An 11,291-nucleotide genomic window follows, 5' to 3' on the forward strand; every position below is an offset into this window, starting at 1 on the left:
GCAGGCCAAGCAGCACCAGAGGAGCAGGAAAGCTGATGTTTCGGGTCCGGACGCTGCTTCAGAAGATTTCTGAAACGTCAGCTTTCCTGCTCCTCTGATGCTGCTTGGCCTGCTGTGTTCATCCAGCTCTACACCTTGTTATCTCAGATTCTCCAGCATTGGCAGTTCCTACTAACCCTGTGATTTGGCTGTGATTATTCAATTCTTTCCCTGAAATTAGGTGTACATAAGGACAGGATTAGCTCTGAGGTCCTTTTAATCAACTAACCCACTTGCACTACACTGGTTGCATTCCTGTAAGGATAATGCCCATTTGGGAGATATATCAGAGGAAGGCAGCCAATAAATATCATGACAGCAGGGTAAAGAGGCTGCTCAGCTCATCAAGTCCATTTCGATGTTTATGCTCCATGCAAGGCGTAATTTCCAATCGCACGGGCCTGTTCAAACACGGAGAATGCTGGAGAAACTCAGCAGGTCTGGCTGCTTCTGTGGAGAGAAACAGAATTAATGTTTCCAGTCTAGTGTGACTCTTTTTCAGAGTCTGCCCAATTTTCTTCTCGTTGCTTCACGTGCCAATCTAACTTCCCCTTGCATGTTCAACAAACTGACAAATGAAAGTACATTCCACATCCCCCAGACGAAAATTTTTTTCCTGTTCATGGAATTAGACCTTTTATGTTTAATTTGCATCAGTCTCCTTGTTCGAAACCTTCAAACACTGTTACCAGTCTGTTTCCACCTATAGTGTCCCATCTCTTCATTTCAAACAATCCATTGAAGTCTCCTCTGTAAAGTCCAAAACTAAACACACAGGCCAGATCTTTAGATTGTTATGATCCCAACTGGTGGTACCACTGGATAAATCAGATCCCAGAATGAAACCAGGCTTGACAGATTCAGTGTTTAGTTAGGTTAACGTAATGGTTAATCAACTAAATATATTCACAAGAGGCAGCAGATTTTCTTCAAGAACAAAACAGAAGTTTATTAAACATGTTACACGTCTCTGAGTTAAAAGTCTAGTCCAGCTATTTCTAGAGTTGTCATAAGGTTAAAGATTTTTTTAAAAGTACACAGATTTGCCCAAATTATGTTTGGATCCAGGTTGACAGAAAGCATGGACTAAGTTTCTGTATTTAACAAGAATTACTCTTTATTACAAATAAATTAAAAATTAAAAACAAACACATAAACAGATTCTAACTATTATTAAACATTTTATGATAAACACACACACCACACACACACACACACACACATACACGCACACAGTCGTCCAGTGAATTTGGTGAGTTTATGCTGGTATTATATTGGGACCTGTATGGTGGATATTGGTGGCACAGCACAGGATTATATGCAATCTGAAGCTAAAGACAGGTCTATATTTTAGCTGGGACCCATGGACAGCTCACCTATTCATACTCTGCCTAGTTGCAGCTGTGATGTTTTAACGTTTTATATTTTTATTTCAGATTTTGACCGCGTGGATTTTCTTTTACCTTACCAAAATGCAAAATGCTGAAACAGACTGTTGATTTGTTTTGAAATATACATTTGTTACCATTAACAGCGCATTGATTTAGTCAATCCATCAGCTATTATTTGAAAACAGCAACCAACATTCATCGTGCAATATCTGTGTGCTGATAGACAAAAAAAACCAAAAATTTCCAATAACAATCATCAACCCAGGTTGATGATTAATCTCCCATGTCATATCCCAGTTGTGGAAAATTCCTGCCCAAGCAATGTGGATCACTTCCATCGCTTTTGCTGTGACTGGCTCACTGAACACATGACTCAAAAAAGAGCATGTCATGATTTATACACTACCCATTTACACCAGAACTCCCAAAACACAGTTACCAAAAATAAAACCCTAAAATCCTCAAATAATTATTCTATTCTTCACGGTCTTGTTTTACAAAAGACCTACAGATAACTCGATCACAGGTATCATTTTACATTTCTCTGCACTTCATTCAATTTCATCTGATATCAGTATAATCTACCAACTTGTCTACACTGTCATGAATTTACTTGCAGTCGTATTTATCATATCACTCCTTCTAGTTTAACACTATCAGTTAAGGATTAAAATCTGCTATTCTTACCTGATTTGGTCAAGCAATGAACTTTAAATCAACAGCGAGCTGGCGGATTGTTTTGTTTGGCTGTTCTAGAGGATGATTAACATTCAGCTCACTACCACCTTCTCAAGGACAATTAGCAAACATCCCACAAATAATCAACTAAAACTTCAGAATTAAGCGTAGCAGGATGCCACAAACACAAACAGAAAATACTGAAAAAACTCAGCAGGTCTGGCAGTATCTACAGAGAGAAAGCAGAGTTAACGTTTCAGGTCCAGTGATCCTTCTTCATAAGTTAATTTCCAGCATCCATACTTCTCTAGATTTTTATAACTGTATGCCATTTGTACACTTGGATATTAAGCCTCCAACTAAAAATAAAATCATTTTTGAAATAGAGCGTACCCAATGTTTCACAGGACATCATTGCTTAAATTCCTCAAGTCTGAAAAATACTAATTAACCACAATTCCTGTTCTCCAAACTTTAACAAACGTCCTACCCAGGCTGTGGAATTCCCTTTATTATGGCATGCCTTGCTTTAACAGACTTAGGTAAAGGAAAGAACTTGAGTTTATGTAATGTCTTTCACAAGCTCAGAACATCCTAATACCTTAACACTTGCCAATTTGTAATGTTGGCATTGCAGCAGCCAATTAGTGTATAGCAAGATATTATAAACAATGATTAAAAAATCTATTAGCTAGTTATTAAAACGTTAATGAGTAAATATGGACCAGTTTGCCAGACAGAACTCCTCTACTCCTTTTTTTACAATAGTGACATGCAATCCTTTATTTCCATCAAGAGTCTCTACATCTCATCTGAAAGATAGCAATCCCTTAATATGACATTGAAATATTGGCCTTACTAACTTTTAACAAGCCTTATATGAAACTTTCCTTTATCAATACACTTAACATTTCACTTGAATATCTTAACTGTTTGATCAATCCTGCCATTTGCCACCCTTTCAGTCTGTTCTTCAGCATCAGTAAAGTGACATGAGGTACTATTGACTAGCTCACTGACATTCAGTTCTGGCTCCACCAGGGTCACTCAGCCCCAACGTCATTCACCAAACATGAACAAAAGAGCAAAATTATAGTGAGGAGATGAAAATGACTGTATCTGATATCAAAGCTGCATTTGATTGAAGGCATCAAGAAGCCCTAGCAAAACTAGAATCAATGGGAATCGGGGTCAAACTCTCTGCTGGCTGGAGTCATACCTGACACATAGGAAGATGGCCGTAGTTGTTGGAGGTCAGTCATCTCAGCTCCTCTGCTGGAGTTCCTCAGGGTAGTGTCCCAGGCCCAACCATCTTCAGCTGCTTCATCAATGACCTTCCCTCCATCATAAGGTCAGAAATGGGGATGTTCACTGATGGTTGCAGAAAGTTCAGCACCATTCGCAACCCCTCAGATACTGAATCAATCCATGTCCAAATGCAGAAAGATCTGGATAATATCCAGGCTTGGAATGACAAGTGTCAAGTAAGATTCATGCCGTACAGTTGGCAGGTAACAATCATCTCCAGTTGGCTGGAAGCTGGTTTGTGATGCAAACTGATGCACTAACAATGTGGGTTCAATTCCTACACAAGCTAAGGTTGTGTACTCTCCTTCTCAACCATTTTCCTTTTTGGAAGTGTGGTGACCCTCAGATTAAACCACCACTAGCTGTCACTCTCTCATGAAAGAGCAGTCCTGTAGTCTGGCAAGACTGAAGTGACTTTATCTTTATTGTAACTGGCCAAATTCCTCAAACTTCCTCTCGATAACACTGTGGGTATACCTATACCACACAGACTGTAATAATTCAAGAAGACTCGTCACCACCATGTCAAGAGTAATGGGAATAGGCAATAAATGCCATCCTTACCAGCAAGGCTTAAATCCCATGAAAAATTAAAAGAAAATCTATTAGAATGACTAATTAAAAATTAAGTGGTTTATATCTATAGTCTTATCGAACAGAAACTGTATTGGTTATCCTCCTCCTCTACAGCATCACTCTCAGATGCAAAAAAATGATTATAGTCAGAGTTTCTGCTATTCCCTCTCTGACTTCCCTTCCATTTTGGGATGAATGCTATCATTGGACCAAGATTTCATGGACTCAGTGCCGGATACAAACAGATCTATTTTCACTGTAGAAATGGCCTTAACTCACATTGAGGGAGATTTTAAATTAATGGAGGAGATGCTACTGCTTGTGAGGTGCATAGTTTCCCTAAGGTAGACTATACTTCTATACAGAGATTCCAGCCGAGGTTCACCAGTTTAATTCCTGGGATGGCAAGACTGAGCAGACTGGGCCTGTATCTCTAGACTTCAGAAGAAACAGAGGTAATCTAATTGAAACTTACAAAATACTTAATGGGGTAGGCAGAATGGATGCAGAAATGACTTTTCTCCTTGCTGGAGGTCGAAGACCGGTGACACAATTTCAATACAGCAACAAGCCGTTTAGAACAGAGAAGAAGAAAAATATTTTCACTCAGAGTGGTGGGTTGGAATTCTCTACCCCAGAGAGTTGTGGAAGCTCAGTCACTGTGTTCAAGAAAGAAATCAATAGATGTCTAAATATTAAAGATATCAAGGAAAGAGGGAATACTGTGGGAAATGGTTTTGCATTAGATGGCTAGCTATAATCTAGAATGATGGGGCAGGCTTTGACAAGCTCTATGGCCTACTCCTGCTCCTATGTTTCTAAAATCCCATTTCTAAAAAAAAATTAAAATAAAACAGCCTGCCTGCGTCAGTATGTTGAAAAAAATGCTCTATCCATTATACAGCTGCTTGTTGACATTACCTCAAGGGCTATTATTTTATCGTTATTAATGCTAGTTGTTTTACTAAGCCTTTAGCAGACGGCCCTAGCTTCAAAGTTTAATTGACAGCTCAAATCCATTCTTAAAGGCGTCACTGCTTTTGCTGCATTCCTGATTATTTTTCTTAGGGGTTAAATACTTGTGAAGCTTTTAAAATTTAGAATGGATTTCATGAACGGAATTTGTTTTTAATGTACAGAAGGCTGTTAATAGATAGTTGGATCTTTATCTCAGCCCAACAGAACTCCTGCTGAATGGAAGGTAAGGGGTGGTGGTTGCATTGGCAGGAATTGACAGTAAATTAGCAAAGAACCTTATGAGCAGACATTCAAGGTGGATGAGAGCTTGAGCTGGCATTGTTGATTTGAAGGTCCTTTGGATTGAGGCCTTAGTTTTCACAGATAGACAGGGGAGTGGGCTGGGATGTAAATGTTTGAGGGGTAGAGGACCTAAAGTTTAAGGAGATAACTGGGATCAAGTCCTAGTGAACAGCTCGCCTCAGAAGTCAGTGCCCAAGTGACTCCCTCCGATTTGTGTGTTGGGTGGAGGTGTGGGGGTGTGTTGCTGGCCTAACTCTATCCTGCATCTGACCCTGTCCCCCAGCCCCACCCCAATGTAAAGACATAAAGACATGATCTGATGGGTCCCTTTCTCTGAAGGTTGGTCTGTGGAACCAGGATATTTCCCAGGGTACACATCTTGAACTGGGGACACAAACCCAGCTCTTTGCCTGTGCTCACTTTGTTGAGCTCAGGTGGGATTTAACAATCTTGTGGGTGATGTGAAGCTATTTCTAGGAAAACCCCCAAATTAATGGCCAACAATCCCTGCTGGGGAGTCCATGTGCGCACATTGGAAAGAAAGGCAAGCTAGGAGGAAACCGCGATTCACTCACAAAATCAAATAGCTTGCTGATGCTCTGAAATACTCTCACAGTAATAACCCTCCAGTTACAAGGGGCAGACACTGCCTGTGCACGGGTAGACATCTGCATGGGGATGGAACGTAATGATAGCTCACTATAAAAAAAACCCAGACAAGTCACTGTTACAGAACAGAATGTCAGAATTTAGAAACCACTTAATTTTAATTATTATTACCATCTAACAAAAATGAATTTCAGGGTAAAACAAATCATGTCCTTGAAGGAAAAGGAGAGAACAAAAAAAGAAGCTGATCTGGCCATTTGCCTGATTTTTATTTACTATTATGCTGACAACATTTGTTTTATATAAAACACAGGCAGTATAAATTCATGTAACTGCAGCACTGGATACTGCAACAGACAATACGGATGGAGCTACAGCATTTACTAACCTGACATCATCATAATCTGAGATTACTGCAGCAGCACTCCACAGTGTTGTACTGCTGCGCAAAAAGTTTCTTTTTGATTCGTTCTTGGGATTTGGTTAGCAGTGGTTAAACCATTGCAAATAACATAAGAAAGAGGAGCAGGAGTAGGTCAGTTAACTCTTCAAACTCGCTCCATCATTCATTGAGATCAAACGTAATCACTGACTGCAACACACAATTTTCCTGCACCTTCTCCATTTCCTTTGATGTTTTTAAATGTGGAAATCTGTCGATCTCGGTCTTAAACAGATGCAGCAACAATTCTCTCAAGTAGAGAATTCCAATGATTCACAAGCCTCTGAGAGAAAAGTTCCACTTTATCCTCAGTTCAAAATGGTCCAGCCCTTATTCTGACACTGTGTCCCTTGCTTCTAGACCCCTCTCCGGCCAGGAGAAACATCTTTCCTGCATCTACATTGTCAATCCCATTGAGACTTTAGTATGCTTAAATTAGATCACCTCTCATTCTACAAAATTCTAGAGAATATGGGCCCAATCTATTTAATCTTTCCTCAAACGGACTGTCATCAACAGTATTATCAAGCAGCACCTGCTCAGTGATGCCCAGTTCGGGTTCCGCCAGAGCCATTCAACTCCTCACTTCATTCCAGCCTTGGTTCAAGCGCGGACAGAACAGCTGAATTCCAGAGGGGAGGGGAGAGTGACAGCCCTTGATATGAAGGTCACATTTGATCGAGTATGACAAAACTGAAGTCAATGGGAATCAAGAGGAAAACTCTCCTTTGGTTGGAGTCATGACTAGCACAAGGAAGATGATTGTGGTTGTTGGAGGTCAGTCATCTCAGCTCCAGGACATTTCTCCAGGAGTTCCTCAGGGTAATGTCCTAGGCTCAAGTAACTTCTGCTGCTTCTTTGATAAGGTACTACACATGAAGCTACTTATTAAGACAAGAGCCCATAGTGATGGAAGTAGAATATTAGCGTAGACACAGATCCAACACACATAGACACAAATCCAACGGCAGATTCACAGAAGACAGAGTTGGGAAAAAGGGAGTGCACATTTTCATGATGTCACCTCTAACTAGTGGCGTACCTCAGCAATCAGTACTGGGGCCACAATTATTTACAATGCATATGAATTACCTGGATGAGGAATGTGAATAAAATATAACCAAGTTTGTGGATAACACAAAAATAGGTGGGAAAGCAAGTGGTGAAGATGATACAAAGAGTCTGCAGAGGGAGCAATGTTACTTGCCTTTTCCGAGTGTGCTGGATACATGGATACCTCAAATCCCTTCAGCAATATTTCCAACAATGTGTCCATAAAGTCCTGCAAATCTAACGGCAGGAGAGCTACTCCAGCATCAGTGACCTCTCCCAGGCCAACATCCCCAATATTGAGGCACTCATTACTTCAACCTGCTGTTCTGGACAGGCCACGTGCCTGCCACTAAACTTCAAAAGCAAGTTCTTGCCTAAGATTGTCCAAACTGGTGAAGAAGCATCCGCGATGGTGCCAAGCATCTCGAGCATCTCAGAGAGGCCCAGCTACAGGCCAAGCAGGAACAGCAGGAGATTGAGGAAACCTGAACATCCTGTCCACTTGTGGCAGAGTGTATGGAACCAGCACTGTTTAATCACCTCAGGACAATAACTCCGAATGGAAGTCATCCTTGTTGTTGAGGGTCTGCCTAAGTAGTAAAGTGTCAACATGGGTACAGATCAGTTAAGCTACATGTTCAATACAAATTGTTATTAAGATGCTGCTTTACAGCTGTCAACACCTTCACCACTCACTCAATGAATGGTTGTCATTCTTGGTCTACAGGCTAATTGATATTTTGAAGATTCAACACCACCACTGTCATCATCCCTTGCCTCAAAAGACCCAGTTTCCTTGTTAGATACTGTAGATTTCTACTCTTTTTACTTTCTGAAGTCCTTCAGCATCTTGCCATTTTCCAAATTCCTGCATATTTTTCCTGCTCCATATTGTTTGAAACTCCACACCCTTCCCTCATCAGCCTGACGTGGACAATCCAGGAATGGACATCACTAATAAAGATTTTGCTGCATTTTCCCATTTATAACAATAACCACACTTCACTAAGATTAATTAGTTACAGAGGCATAGAATTGTACAACATGGAAACAGACCCCTCGCTCCAACTCATCCATGCTGACCAGATATCCTAAATTAATCTAGTTCTATTTGTTAGTATTTGGCCCATATCCTTCTTATCCCTTCCTATTCATCTACCCATCCAGACGCCTTTTAAATTACATAGTTGTACCCTCCACCACTTCCTCTGGCAGCTTGTTCCATACATGCATCTCCCTGTGTGAAAACGTTGCCCCTCACGTTGCTTTTAAACCTTTCCCCTCTCACCTTAAACCTATGCCCTCTAGTTTTGGACTCCTCTACCCTGGGAAAAAGATCTTGGCTATTCACCCTATCCATACCCCTTATGATTGTATAATCCCTGAAAAGGTCACCCCACAGCTCTGACACTCCAGGGAAAAAAGCCCCAGCCTATTCAGCCTCTCCCTATAGCTCAAACCCTCCAACCCTGGCGACATCCTTGTAAATCTTTTGTGCACCTTTTCAAGTTTACCAACATCTTTCTGATAGCAGGAAGACTGAATTGAAAAGAGTATTCTAAAAGTCGTCTCACGCATGTCCTGTACAGCCGCAACATGATGTCCCAAATCCTATACTCAATGCACTGACCAACGAAGGCAAGCATGCCAAATGCCTTCTTCACCATCCTGTCTAGCTGCAACTCCACTTTCAGGGAACAATGCAACTGCACCCCTAGGTCTCTTTGTTCGACAACAGTCCCTGGGGACACTACTTTGAGTGTTCTAAGATTGTGAAACTCACTATATAAACCCAAAGTCCTTTTCTATCTTTGCTTTTGTTCACTTGTGGGATATGGGCGTTGATGGCTGGGCCAGCATTTATTGCCCAAGCCGAGTTGTCCTTGAGAAGATAGTGGTAAGCTGCCTTCTTGAACCGCTGCAGTCCATATGCTGTGGGTTGACCCACAATGCCACGAGAGAAGAAATTCTTTCTTTCTAACAGCGACCATGGTGCATTATCCTTCCCCTTTCTCTTTCTGCAGCCTCTGACATAGTCAAGGACGATATCCTCCTCACACAATTCTCAGTTGCGCAGATTCATGCAACTGCTCTTATTTGGTTCATGCTTGTTTATCTCATTGTTGCTGGGGCATTTGAAAAACAACTTCCCAGTGCTAGTAGGAACTGCAGATGCTGGAGAATCTGAGATAACAAGGTGTAGAGCTGGATGAACACAGCAGGCCAAGCAGCATCATAGGAGCAGAAAGGCTGACGTTTCGGGCCTAGACCCTTCTTCAGAAAAGGGGGAGGGGAAGGGGGTTCTGAAATAAATAGGAAGAGAGGGGGAGGCGGATAGAAGATAGATAGAGGAGAAGATAGGTGGAGAGGAGACAGACAGGTCAAAGAGGCAGGGATGGAGCCAGTAAAGGTGAGTGTAGGTGGGGAGTTAGGGAGGGGATAGGTCAGTCCAGGGAGGACGGACAGGTCAAGGGGGCGGGATGAGGCTGGTAGGTAGGAGATGGGGGTGCGGCCTGAGGTGGGAGGAGGGGATAGGTGGGAGGAAGAACAGGTTAGGGAGGCGGGGACAAGCTGGGCTGGTTTTGGGATGCGGTAGGGGGAGAGGAGATTTTGAAGCTTGTGAAGTCCACATTGATACCATTGGGCTGCAGGGTTCCCAAGCGGAATATGAGGCGCTGTTCCTGCAACCTTCGGGTGGCATCGTTGTGGAACTGCAGGAGGCCCAGGATGGACATGTTGTCTGAGGAATGGGAGGGGGAGTTGAAACGGTTCGCGACTGGGAGGTGCAGTTGTTTAGTGCGAACTGAGCGTAGGTGTTCCGCAAAGCGGTCCCCAAGCCTCCGCTTGGTTTCCCCGATGTGGAGGGGGCCACAACGGGTACAGCAGATGCAGTATACCACATTAGCAGATGTGCAGGTGAACATCTGCTTAATGTGGAAAGTCTTCTTGGGGCCTGGGATGGGGGTGAGGGAGGAGGTATGGGGGCAGGTGTAGCACTTCCTGCGGTTGCAGGGAAAAGTGCCGGGTGTGGTGGAGCTGGAGGGGAGTGTGGAGCGGACAAGGGAGTCACGGAGAGAGTTGTCCCTCCGGAAAGCAGATAAGGGTGGGGAGGGAAAGATGTCTTTGGTGGTGGGGTCGGATTGCAGATGGCGGAAGTGTCGGAGGATGATGCGTTGGATCCGGAGGTTGGTGGGGTGGTACGTGAGGACGAGGGGGATTCTTTTTTGGTTTTTATTGCGTGGACGGGGTGTGAGGGATGAGGTGCGGGAGATGTGGGAGACACGGTTGAGGGCGTTCTCGACCACCGAGGAGGGGAAGTTACGGTCCTTGAAAAACGAGGACAACTGAGATGTACGGGAGTGGAATGCCTCATCCTGGGAGCAGATGCGGCGGAGGCGAAGGAATTGGGAATAGGGGATAGCATTTTTGCAGGAAGGTGGGTGGGAGGAGGAGTATTCTAGGTAGCTGTGGGAGTCGGTGGGCTTGAAATGAATATCGGTTTCTAGGTGGTTGCCCGATATGGAGACAGAGAGGTCCAGGAAGGGGAGAGAGGTGTTAGAGATGGTCCAGGTAAACTTAAGGTTGGGGTGGAAGGTGTTAGTGAAGTGTATGAACTGTTCGAGCTCCTCGTGGGAGCACGAGGCGGCGCCGATACAGTCATCAATGTAACGGAGGAAGAGGTGGGGTTTAGGGCCGGTGTAGGTACGGAAGAGGGATTGTTCCACGTAACCTACAAAGAGGCAGGCGTAGCTTGGGCCCATGCGGGTACCCATGGCTACCCCCTTTGTCTGTAGGAAGTGGGAGGAATTGAAAGAGAAGTTGTTGAGTGTGAGGACGAGTTCGGCTAAGCGGATGAGGGTGTCAGTGGAGGGGGACTGGTCGGGCCTGCGGGACAAGAAGAAGCGGAGGGCCTTAAGGCCATCTGCATGGGGAAT

At 43.4% G+C, this 11,291-nt stretch overlaps 1 protein-coding gene across 1 annotated transcript in view; it reads right to left on the bottom strand.

Annotated features, from left to right (window-relative positions):
• LOC125483092 (toll-like receptor 5) overlaps window positions 1-11,291 on the bottom strand; it is a 42,196-nt gene that overhangs the window by 8,602 nt on the left and 22,303 nt on the right. The window lies entirely within an intron of this gene.

This window comes from Rhincodon typus, chromosome 5 (assembly GCF_021869965.1).
Source record: "Rhincodon typus isolate 14 chromosome 5, sRhiTyp1.1, whole genome shotgun sequence".
Classification (NCBI taxonomy): domain Eukaryota; kingdom Metazoa; phylum Chordata; class Chondrichthyes; order Orectolobiformes; family Rhincodontidae; genus Rhincodon; species Rhincodon typus.